The sequence below is a fragment of the Neophocaena asiaeorientalis genome, unplaced genomic scaffold, assembly GCF_003031525.2.
Source record: "Neophocaena asiaeorientalis asiaeorientalis breed wild unplaced genomic scaffold, Neophocaena_asiaeorientalis_V1.1 scaffold106, whole genome shotgun sequence".
NCBI lineage: Eukaryota > Metazoa > Chordata > Mammalia > Artiodactyla > Phocoenidae > Neophocaena > Neophocaena asiaeorientalis.
The window spans coordinates 1,720,488-1,733,749 of NW_020172597.1; positions in this window are offsets into that span (position 1 = coordinate 1,720,488).

Consider the following 13,262-nt stretch of genomic DNA (forward strand, 5'->3'; position numbering starts at 1 on the left):
CCCTCCACCCCCTGCACTCTATTTTCCTCTCCCTTTCTTCCCAGCTCCCAGCTGCAGAAGATGGAAGAAACATTGCCACGAGTCAGGATGTCTGGATTCTCAAGTCTGCATACCCAACTACCAGCTGTGTCTCATGGCCAAGAGAGATGAATCCACAAACAAGTGCAATGCATGCTGTAGTCAATTAATGACTGAGGAGCCAGGGAAGACCGTGGTTAGAAGGGATGGGAAAGCTCCATTCATTTATTCATTCAACAGCTATTTACTGAACACATACTCTATGCCAAGTGCTAGGCTAGGCACTTGAATCGGTTAGGGTGTGGTTAAGAAAACAGAAACCATTTTAAGTGTTTCACACAGTGGGAATTTAATGCAGGGGATTAGTTACACAGGTGATATAAGAGTTGAGAGGTCAAATTTGCACCATCAGAAAATTTGCAACGGCAGGAAGCCTCTAGCACCCCTAGGAATGAAAGAACAGTGAGAGGAGATGGTTTTATGAGATCCCAGAAACCATATTTTCCCTACAGAGAGCTCGACCGCATGAAAGGCTGCACAGAAGAATCTGGAACCTCAGAGGGGTCACTGTCTGGCAGAAGATGTAGTTGCCGCCAGAGATGGCTGCTCCTGGCAAAGAAAAAGGTGAGAAATGCCCCCCAGCTTCTCCCTTCCATCCTCCGGTCTACTGCCAATGCCTCTGATTGGTCAAACCCAGCCAAAAGGCAGCTTGCCAGGAGCCTAGAAAACACAGCCTGCAGGAGTAAGCAATCCCCTACCCCGATGATAAGAAGAGAAGGGGAAGAACAAAGGATGAACTTGAGGGCAAATAGTCAAATAAGTGGCACAGTTCTAAAACCTTCACAGAGAAGGGACATTTGATGTGGGTTTTAAAGCATGAATAGTATCTTTGCAAGCAGAAAAGAGAGAAAAGTAGAGGAAAAAACAAGTTCAAAGACAGAGAATGCGGCTTTTTCAGCTAACAGCAAAATATTCTGCCTGGCTGCCAGGAAGAGCATACGAGCAGAAGCAACAAGGGATTGGGCACCATCCTGAAGGGTCTTGAAGGCTGAGCTCAAGGGGTTGGATTTTATCCTGTAGGCAGTGGGGACCCCATTGGATCTCAATCATGAGCAACTCATTAGCAAAAAGGAGGGACCACAGGTTGGGAAAAGAGGCAGTGAGGAGCCTTTGCAATGATGGCCCTGGTGAGTGATGATGAAGTCTGAACTAGGGCTGTCTCCACAGACACTGGGGGGAGAGTGTGGATTTAAGGGAATTTTAGGTTGGAGAGCCAACAGGACTTGGTGGCTGACTGGTTATGGAGGAGAGAGACAGGGGGAGAAAGAGAAACAAAATCTAATGTGTGTGGTAGTTTCTGGGTCTCTCTCCCTGCCTTCTTCCTCTTCCTCTTCTTCCTTCCACAGGGCCACCTGTGGCAGAGCCTCCACTTATCGCCTAATATCCAGTTTCTCTTTTTTCCATTGCATTAGAATCCCCAGTTTTTGGTGGGACAAAAGGCATCCCAGAATAAAGACTACATTTCCCAGCATCCTCTGCAGTCAGATATGGTCATATGACTGAGTTCTAGCTAATGAGATCAGTGGAAGTGCCATGTGGTTGCTTTGGGGAGCCTCCCTTAAAGGTAGCTGGCGCGTGTCCTTTGACACCCTCTTTGTCTCCCTTCTTCATCCTGCTGCCTGGACAGTAGGTATGATGGATGGAGCTTTGGCCACTGTTATAGACCAGGGACCTAGAAATAGCCTGGGTCCCTGAGGACTTGATGGAGCAGACTTGGCACCAGCCTTGCATTGCCTACATCAGGCTTGCAGAGAAATAAACATCCTCTTGTTAAGCCACTGTTACTTGGAGTTTGTCACAGCCAGACTTAATCCTAAATGTTACAATACTCCATCTCTCTAGAAATAATTTAAATATCTTATCTACTCCTCAACAATCCAATGATGTAGATAATATTTATGTACCCAATTTACAGATAAGGAGACTGAGGCTTGATGAGGTTGAGTCACTTGTCCAAGGCCACACAACGAGCAGGTGGTGCAGGTGAAATCTGTACCCTGGAAGGTTGACTCCAAATGCTCTGACTTCCCCAGAGGCTCCCCCTTTTCCCTTCCCAGATGTTTTTCATCTTCCCTCCTGCTTCTCTCCACCTGACACATGCTTCTAGCAATAACAATGGCCTCCATAATAAGGACCATAATAATAAGAGCACAGAGGTTTGTTCTTTTGTAGAAATGAACAACTTCCCGTTATTTCTGCCAACAAATGAGTCTTAGTTGCACTGTGGTATCATTAGGCAGCATTTGGGAAAACATAGAAAGTCCCCAAAATGTTAAGAATATAATTTGTTCAACAAAACATCTGAAAGAGAAAGAAATCAGTAGATGCTTATTAAAAAAAAAAAAAAAGCCACTGGGCTGAGTTTTATAATCTGTCCTTTTAACTCCTCTCTTTGTAAAAGACGAATTACACCTTGGTGGCTTCTGGGCTTTGCCTCACTGAACAGTCAGTGAGCCGCCTATGACACTTCCAGCTGAAATGCTCCCTGCTGTCAGCTGGAGGGAGGGGGTTATTTCACTGAGAGAAAAAAAAGTGTTATTTGGGTTATTTCTCTACTTCTACTCTTGCCCCTCTACAGTCTAATCAGCAGAGAAAAGCCAGATGAGGCATTAAACGGCTAAGTCAGATCATGTGACTCTTCAGCTCAAAAACCAACAGTAGCTTCCCATCCTATTTAGAATAAAAAAGCAAATTTTCATCATGGCCTACCAGACCCTGCATGACTGGTCCTTACCCATCTCTCCGGCCTCATTGCCAAATCTCTGCTCTTCACTTATGATGTTGCTGCCACAATACACCAATATGTTCCTGCCACAGGGCCTTTGCACTTGCTGCTCCTGCATTAGCACATTCCCCCACCCCGCAGATACCCATGTGACCTCATTCAGCTCTCTACTAAGAGTTACCTCCTCAAAGAGGCTGTCGCTGCCCACCAGCAAAAGCATCCCTTATTGCTATTCACCTCCTTGTTCTGCCTTTTTCCATTGAATTGATCACTACCTGTCATTATAATATGAATGTATGTGTATTTCTTTATTGTCTTGTTCCCCAAGTAGAATGTAAGCTCCATGAGGGCAGGGACTTTATCTGGTTTGTTCAGTGTCTAGCCTCCATGCCTAAAACAATACATGACACATGGTGAGTTCTCAATAAATATTTGTTGGAGGAAGGGAAGGAGAGACAGAGAAGGAAAGGAAGGCAAGAAGGAAGGAAGAGAGAGCAAAGAGGGAAGAAGGGAAGCAGGAATACAGGGATGCTGGGAGGGAGGGAGGGGAAGGCTGGCCAATATTTGCAGAGGAAGGCATCAGAGAAGATGGGAATAAATTATACTTGCAAACCAACCAAAATAAAATTCATTAAGAGGGATTGGAGTTAGACATAGAAAGTATTTTTTTGACAGTGTGAGACGTAAGGTACTGGATCTAGATGAGGTGGTGGGTTAGCAGGAGATTTGCAATTAGGAATGTGGGTTCCCAGAGCGAGGGTCAGAGTGAGAGAGGCTGTCTGATTTTGACCCGGCCCGTGTAGGGAGGGCCCAGCCATAGCTGCATCCTTTTTTCCCTCTTCCTGCCTTTCTGTGGGAGCAAATGGAACAGAAGGGATCTGGGAGCCTGGGGAGGGAAGGGGGAAGAGGAGAGGTAGTTCTTTTCTCTTAACCTCCCCACAAAGTTACAGAATAAATCTCAAGTGTGAATCATCCCTCTTTACAATCAAGCAGTTATTTAAAAAGGGAAAAGGAAAAGAGACACAGAGAAAGTATCGCGCGCCAGCTCTCTCCCAAATTCCCAGCAATCAGCCTCTGAGCTGTGTCTAATCTCAACGATGAGATGAGCTGCTTTCCTGATTGAGGGAGCTAATTGCAGGGCTGACACAGCTTCCCAGGAAAGTACTTGTAGACAAAAATGCCAAGTGCTACCACCACCAACAAAAATACATCCAAGCGCACCCGTAAAGACTCAGGACCCAGAAGGCCTGTGCTGACGGAGACCATGCCTCACCCAGCAAAGGAAGAGGATGCTCTGAGGCCGGTCAAACCACCAGGAAATCCTCAGGGAGAAATTGACAGAGGACAGAAACAGCAGGTCCACAGAAGTGGAGGGACAAATAGCCAATAAACCTAGGAAGAAAGGTTCAACCTCACTAGTAGTCAAAGAAATGCCAATTATAACAACCATTTTTGTGGGTCAAATTAGAACAGGTTTTGAAAAAAAAAAATGTGCATGTTAGCTTGGGTCTATAGGGAAACAGAGACAAGACCCTGGGCAGATTTCTTTGCTGTGGAGGGTTCATCGTCAAGACACCTAAGTGGAATGGGTCACAAGGGAACCATCTTTTCGGCCACTGTGGGCACAGAACCCAGTGGAAATAGAAAGAAATAGCTCAGCCTGCTCTGGGATGCAGCTAAGCTGCAGCCACTGCTTTCTGGTTGTCCATGCCCACCGGCATGGCACCCAGAGAGAGGACTCAAAGGGCACTCCACCCAGAAAGGAGCCTCCACCCTGGACTCCCATACCCTAGGGGTCATGCTGAGATCTAGCTAAGGTCTAGCTATTTCCCCAGTCCCAAATCTAATCCACTGTGGCAGAAGTGCTCAGTTTCATTTCACCCAGCCAGACATCAGAGTCATAGCAACTTAGGCAAGAAAGAACAAGTTCTGGAGATGGTGTCCAAGGCAAGCAACTTGCAGATTCATAGCCTGCCTGACAAAATAATAATAATCATTTCTGGCAGAGTTGTGGTAAGAGGCACTTTCCTCTGTGCTGTTGGTGAGAATGGAAATTGGTGCGATCTTTCTGGAGGACAGTTTGACCAAAACCTTCACAATGTTCATTCCCTTTACCCTTCTTGGAATCAGGAGTGGGAAGAAATGCTTCAGCTACTACCCCATACAAGTCATCCCCTGCCTGATCCCTTTAGGACCCCACACTGCCCCCCAAAGAAGGAGAAGCTGCCATCTGATTGATCAGAGTTGGGTGGGTGTGGACCAGTCCCATGTCCTTTGGCAGATGAGGTCATTGTGCATTAAAGTCAGCATCCCTGTGACGAGCTCTTGATGGTACTTCCTGCTTCTATCCTGGGGGATGGAATTAGTGGGCCCACCTAAAGATGCTGTTCTCAAGGCTTAAATCCAAGGAGAAGGGAAGTACTTGGCCTCACTCGAGACTCAAGCTTCAGCTATGCATCCTGTGATGGAGAATTTTGTGTGGCCATCTGACCGGATTGTGAGGTGCCCAGAGATTTAGCTACACATTACTTTGAATGTGTCTGTCACTGTGTTTTGGATGAAAATAGCATTTGAATTGGTGGACTCTGTAAAATGGTTTGCCCTCCCCAATGTGGGTGGACATCATCCAATTCACTGAGGGCCTGAATTAAAACAAAAGGTGAAGGGAGGAAGAATTCAGCACTTCCTGCCTGATTGCTTGAGCTGGGATGTCGACCTTTCCCTGCCCTCGGATCTCCTGTCTCTCAGGCCTTTGGACTCATACTGAATTACACCAACAGCTTTCCTGGGTCTTCAGCTTGCACATGGCAGATTGTAGAACTTCTCAGCATCCATAATTGCATGAGTCAATTCCTTATAATAAATCTCTTCCTATATATATATATCCTATCGGTTCCGTTTCCCTAGAGAACCCTGACTAATACACACCCCACTCCGCCTTGCACTAGAGTACTGAATTTGGGACTTCGGGTACTTTCATAGTTATGAACAAAATGGTACTTGATTCCAGTTTTGCTGTCGTTTCTGGTGTTGTGCTTCTTTAAATCCTCAAATACAGGTGACAGCGACTAGGGAGGCTGGATTCTGGCATTTCTGAATTTCTGGCAGAAATACTTCCTGATGTCATAGAAATTCCACCCCAATTTCTTTTCTTTTTTTTTTTAAATGAAAGGTAACCTACACACAGAAAAGCATATAAAGTGTATTTGTTTTCATTATACAGCTTGATAAATTTTTTACTTTTCTCTACACCCATGTACCTCCACCAAGGTCAAGATAAGGAATAATTCTGGAACCACATAAGCTTCCTTCATGCACTTTTGGAGTCTGTATCTCCCCACAGAAGTAACCACCATTCTGATCTTAATAAACATTGATTCATTTTGCCTGTTCTTGAACTTCATATAAACAAAATTATACAGAATTTTTTTCTGGCTTTTCTCACTCAACTTAATACCTATGAGATTCATCCATATGTTTGCATGTACCAGAAATTTATTCCTTTTTGTTGCTGTATAATATTCCATTGTGTGAAAGTACTACAATTTACTTATTCAGTTAACTATTGAAGAGTATTTAGATTATTTCTAGTGTGTGGCTACGATGGAATGGAACTGCTATGAGTATTCTTGTATATATTTTTTATAGACACACACACTCATTTCTCTTGAGTACAGACCTAGAAGTAAAATTTCTGGGCCATAGTGTATGTTTGTGTTTATCTTCAGGAGAAACCATTTTCCAAAATAGTTGCACCATTTTCAACTGCACCAGCAATGTATGAGAGGTCCAGTTGCTCCTTATCTTTGCCAACACTTGATGCTGTTAGTCTTTTTAATTTTATCCATCTGGCGTATCACGTAATCTCATTGTGGTTTGAATGTGCATCTCTATGGTGGGTAACGATCTTGTACTGCTTTTCGTGTGCTTATGGCTATCTGCACATCTTGTGAAGTGTCTCTTCGAATTGTCTGGCTGTTTTTTCTAACTCTAAATTTCTAAAGGAATCAATACTAAGGAAATAATCAGAGGAGCAGACAAAACTTCATCCATGAAGATGTATAGCACAGCATTGCTTATAAAATCAAAAAACCAGAAACAACCTAAATGCTTCACATAGAAAATTAGTTGAAAATTATGATATGCATGTATTCAAATTCAAAAGATGTCATTTTAAAAGATGCTTATAGGGCTTCCCTGGTGGCGCAGTGGTTGAGAGTCCGCCTGCCGATTCAGGGGACGTGGGTTCGTGCCCCGGTCCGGGAAGATCCCACACGCCACGGAGCAGCTGGGCCCGTGAGCCGTGGCCGCTGAGCCTGCGCGTCCGGAGCCTGTGCTCCGCAACGGGAGAGGCCACAACAGTGAGAGGCCCGCGTACTGCAAAAAGAAAAAAAAAAGATGCTTATAGTAAATGGTAATAAAAGGAGACAATGATTATAATGTAATGTTTTGATAGTGACTTTTTTAAATGTAAGCATTAGTGGAAAAAACTGGAAGGAAAAACACCAAAGTGTTACTGCTGGTTATTTCTCAAAGGTAAGACTATGGGTGATCACTATTTTCTCCCTCCTACTTTCTTTGTTTCCCAAATATTCTACTTTCATATATTACTTGTATAGTCAGAAACACAATAAAATCCTTTTTTTTAAACTGCTAAGACTATTAAGTCTGACTGAAATGGAATGTCACAAACAAACCATTGCCTCCACGAAAACTAGTCCTGTGACTTTCACCATCTTTGGGCAAAATTTTCAAAGCCCGAATGCCCTACACACACTTTCTCAAGAGGAAATTGTTTGGTTTACTCCACACAATGTAAAGGTACCTTTGTGTCTATGTTCCAATTAGTTCTCTATCAAAGGATGGCTTGAGTTTGAATAGGCCTAAATGGGGCTCGGTAATGGGCATTTCAGAACAGGAAGAACCACCTGCAAAAGAACACATTTCTGAGTCTAAGGCAAAGGAGAGAAAGGCCACGAGCTCCTTGAGGGCCAGGAACTCTAAGCCTGTCCTGCTCACTGTTGTGTCCCCGAGGCCTGGCATCTGACCTGGGCTCCATAAGTATCTGTTAGATAAATGAGTGAATACATTTAACTACGAAGTACTTATTCCCCCTTACAAAAACACCAGACCTTGTATACACAAAGGAGTGTTTCCCTCACAAAAGTATCCCCTTGGGAGACTAAATCGTCCTTACACGACACCCCCATGGCATAAAACATTAGAAATTAGTTTTGTAGAATTGCTTCCAGAGTCTATAATGTATTCCTCTGAATAGTCTCAGGATGGCCAATCACAAAGAGTCAAAGGAAGACCTCCTAGAAAGGGGGCATGTTAGACGTAAAGCAGGAGGCTGGCTCCATCTCCTCCTCTTGGAAACAAACCATGGAACCCCACTATCTGCCAGGCACTCTGATTCTCCCTAAAGGGTTTGTCCCTAAAGCTAGCGGAGACTCAGCTTCTCTCCTACCCACGGCCATCACTCTCTTGGACACTGAAGAGACGCCGGACCAGGCAGGACCATTCAGAGACCCTGGTCCAAACACAACGGACCTGTAGCCTCACCTCCTCCAGGCTTCTGCACAACCAGATAAATCCTCCTAAAGCTCACTTCCATCCTGCCACTTGCCCACCTCCAAATCTTTGATAGCTTTAGAGCAGAGGCCAAGCCTCCCAGGCTGACCCCCCTGGGGTCATCCTCACCTCCCATCACTCCCTTGTGTGGACCTCCCCAGGGGAGGAGGGCGGCCTCCTGAGATTCTCTGCAGGTTCCCACCCATCCTATATGCTGGGCTGGGAGAAACAGCATGATGTTGGAAGGCATGGCAACCCAGGAGGGTGTTCATCTACAGCTCCATCACACTAGACTGATGTGGAACCATATTCTCATCAAGTCGTGAAGCTCTGGACCAGTTCTTCTCAACCCTGCCTACACATTAGAATCACCTGGGAAGCTGTGACAGAGTGGCCAGCTGGCTACCAAGACTTATGACTCCCTCCTCGGGTGGCTAGGAAGTGGCCTCCCTGCCAAGGACTAAATTTTCCAATTTCCCTTGCATGTAGATGGGACCACTGACTGAGCTCTAGCCAACGGAATGTGGGTGCGAGTCGCGTGCATCATTTCTAGAGCTGGCCCATAAAAATCCTCCCAAGCAATCCTCCACTCTCTCGTTCCCCATCTGCTGACTAGATGTTGAAACCCAGATGACCTTGGACACCATGAACTGAGGATGCCAGAGCCTCCCTCACCTGGGTCCTAAATGACCACAGGGAAGAAAACCACCCCCAGGCAGAATGGACTTTACATAAGCAAGAAATCCTTCTCCTGCATTAGGCCATTAAGATGTAAAGGTCTGGGCTTCCCTGGTGGCTCAGTGGTTAAGATCCACCTGCCAATGCAGGGGACATGGGTTCAATCCCTGGTCTGGGAAGATCCCACATGCTGCGGAGCTACTAAGCCTGTGCGCCACAACTACTGAGCCTGTGCTCTAGAGCCCGCGTGCCACAACTACTGAGCCCGAGCGCCACAACTACAGAAGCCCTCGTGCCTAGAGCCTGTGCTCCGCAACAAGAGAAGCCACCGCAATGAGAAGCCCTCGCACCGCGACGAAAAGTAGCCCCTCTCTATGCAACTAGAGAAAGCCCGCACGCAGCAACAAAGGCTCAACGCAGCCAAAAATAAATAAATAAAATAAATTTTTTAAAAAGATGTAAAGTTTTGTCTGTTACAGATCTAAGGTTACCTTAATTCACATGGGACTATTTGGAAAATGGTGTGTTTGAGCCCCAACCCCAGATTCTGACTTCACTGGTCCAGGGTGGAGCCAGGCTCTGGTGTGGTTTAAAAGCTCCCCCAGGGGATTCTAATGTCAAGGTTGAGAAGCAGGCTTTAGGCTCGTAAGTATTCATAGATCTTCCTGCAGTTCACTCAGCACGTCATGGAGCCCCACTGTGTGCCAGGCATTCTGCTTCTCGCTGAAAGTTTTGCCCCTAAAGCTGGCAGAGACTCGGCTTCTCTCCCACCCATGACCATGGCCCAGAATTCTGCTGTCTCAGACTTGAAGGCAAGTGGAGATCTTCCTCAGCCAGTGCCTGCCTGGGGAGCTGGCAGGGCTCTTTGTTTCCTAAAGGAGCCCTACCTCTCTCCCCCGCTACCCACCCTAAAACCCTGCCTGCGCCCTGGACCAGAGCGTAGAGGACAGAGTATGGAGTTTCCAGCCGGAAAGAGGATGAAGAGATTCCTCCGGGCAGCCCATGGTGCTACCCCAAAACACACCAGTGCCTTCGTATAGTCACACCAAACACCAGCTGATCCCTCCTCTGGGACAGCCAGTCCTCAGGCTGGCAACTGGGACACAGAGATGGGTAGGATGCAGCCCCAACCTTGAAAGAGCCTGCCGTCCAGTTGAAGACACAGACTGTGGTATTGGGATAGGGGTCATCCAAAGCCATCCTGAGTTCCCCTACCCTCGAGGCAGCTGGTGTGGTGAAAAGGGCACTGAACTCACTGGCTCCAATGCTGCCTCTAGCACTTTCCGCAGATGGCTTCAACACAGCATGGCGAGAGCTACACCAGAGGCTGCTCCGGCCCTGTGGGATCCCAGATAGGGGAGGTGGCTCTTGGAGGAAAAGTAGGAGTTAGCCAGACAGACAAGAGGGACGAGTGATACAGGCTGAGTCACAGAGACAAGAGAGTGCGGGGAAGGTTTTAGAAAGAAGTTTGGTCTGGTTGGAGAGAAAGGAGCAAGGAAGATGGGGCAGGAAACAAAGCTGGGGAGGGGGTTGATGGGCTGATTTGGAGAGAGCCTAAAATCCGAGGTTCAGGGCCTTGGACTGCGTCCTATAGGCCCTCAGGGGCCCTTAAAGGGCTCTGAGCAAAGCATGACATAGTCAGGCTCATGGCTCACAAAGGGGCTCTGTGATGGGGAGTATACCAATTGGAAGGAGAGAGTTCAGATGTAGGAGCCCAGTTGGGGAGTTATTAGTCATCCAGACAGAGGTGATGAGGACAGTGGCCATGTTGATGGACAAAAGGGGTCACCCTAAGAATCCCCAGGCTCCTTCCCCCTAGGAGGCAGCAGGGTAGCTTGGAGAGAGCACCAAATTTGAAGTCTACACTTGCTGTATCCTGGGTCTGAGACACTCTTCCTCCATCTCTTTATTCTTACCCTTTCACTCTGTTCAAACACCACCTCCTCTGAGAGGCTGTCCCAGACCATCAAAGTGGATGCCTCAGTTTCTCCCCATCCCACCCCCTGTGACTTCCTTCATTTTAATTTCACGATCCGTGATTCTATTGTTTATTCATTATTCACATGTTTGTTGCAAGCTCCGTGAGGTGGCCCCTTTGTCCTGTTTACTTCGAATCCCTAACTCTGGGCACAGTGCCTGCACAGAGTAGGTGCTTTTGCCAGATCACATCATTGGCCTCAACTCCTTGCCTCTTCCTTTATTCATGCCCTTGCCATGAACTCTGCAGTGCCCTCTCACTGCGGGTGGGGTGTGCTGCCCCATCTCTTCATGTGAGTTTGGCCAGGCGACTTGCTTCAGCCAGTAGCGTAAGGTCGAAGCGGGGGCGAGCTGGCTCCAAGTTCTCTCCTGGGCCTCAGGAGGACGTGTGTGTTTTTGCTTGTCTCTTACCTCTGCTACGGCCATGAAAAGGACATAGCCAGGTCTCAGGAGAAGGAGGGGAGATACATGATGCGCTGCTGCCCCCAGCCAAGCTCAGGCCAGATCAGCTGACCCACAAACCTATAAACAAAAATGACTTATTTGAAGCCACTGAGTTTTGGTGGTGCTCTGTTATGTAGCATTTTTCTCTATCTGTAAAATAAAGGGGCTGGTTTAAGCATCTCCCTCCAAGGTCCCTGGTTCTCCTTTAAGCATGGCAGCTCCCAACTTCCCAGTCCTGCTCCCTCCACCTTTCCTCATTCTCACACACGCCACCTCGCCTCAGCCCTCATAAATAACCAGGTAGCATCCACTTTCACAGGGCCAAGTTCATAGCTCCTGAGAGCCCCACGTTCGAGGCTGCCTCTTTGCTGCTGCTTCCTCTTCTCCATCAGCTTCACCAAGGCCGGGGGGGGCATGAGCCGCTAAAATCCCTCCCTGAGCTCTGATGTGCAAATCAGAGAGCCCCAGGAAGCCCCAGGAAGAGCCCTGTCCTTGCCAGGATGGCTGGCCCACAACCCAGGGGCCCGGGAAGAGTGGCTCGGCTGCATTTGGAATATGAGGGGCCATCTGAGCGGGGTACAAGACAGGAGGGAGGCAGGGTCTGAAGTCATGGAATCCTACACCTGAGAGACCATTTGGAACCAACCCCCGCCACCACCACCCCACAGCATCTGGGGAAACAGAGGCAGGAGGAAGTAAACAGACTTGTCCAAGTCAACCATTCAGTGGCAGAGTCAGGATTGGATTTCCTGACTCCCAGCCCAGCGCTCCTTCCACTGCCCCCTGCTGGTCACAGGCAGGATAGATCACACGGCAAAGGTTTGGAGGCTGGAATGGACTCCTTTATGGATTTTCTTTCCTTTTCTTCCTTCCTTCCTTTCTTTCTTTCTTTCTTTCTTTCTTCCTTTCTTCTCTCCCTCTCTCTCCCCCTCCCTCCCTCCCTCTCTCTCTCTTTCTTTCCTTTGCCACGCAGCATGCAGGATCTTAGTTCCCCAACCAGGGTTTGAACCCACACCCCCTGCAGTGGAAACCCTGAGCCTTAACCACCAGCCCACCAGGGAAACACTATGTCCCACCCACCCCTAGTGGGGGCCACCTACCATAGGCCAGATCTGTGCTGGGGGAGGAGCATCTCTAGTAGGTGCCAGGTCCTGTACTGGGGAGCTTATGCCAGGATCTGTGCTGGGGGAGCAACCAGGCACCAGGTCGTGTGTGGGTTGGCTGAATGCTTTACTACGTGCAGGTCCTGTGCCAGGTGCCGCCTACTGGATGGCAGATGGACCGAGAGCTGTGACTGCCTCTGCCTCCCCGCCAGTCACTCTGCTCTGTGTGCCTCTCTCTCCAGGTCACCCCGTGGTCTCTCTGTCTCTCTCTGACTCTCTCTGGGTATTTTGTCTTCATCCTATTGCTCTCAATGAGTTTCTGCCCTCTCTCCCTCTCTTGTTCTCTCACTTTCGTCTTTCCCCGGCCTCTTTATGTTTTCTCTTTTGTTCTATCTTTTCTCTGCCTCTGACTCTTTCTGTATCTTTCTGTCTGTGTGTCTGTCTGCCCGTCTCCTGTGTGCACGTCTCCATCTCTGCCTCCCCCCGTCCTGTTTCTCCGGAGCCCCGCACCACCACCTCTGACTCCACCTGGGTCTCTGGCTAAATCCACCTTTCTCTCTTGCTCTTGCTTTTTATTTTCTTCTTTCTCTGTGTCTCTAGGTCTCTGTGACTCTAGCACTCTCTGTATCTCTGTCTCCTTCTCCAGCCGGTCTCCCTTCCCCCACCCCCCTCCACACCCACCC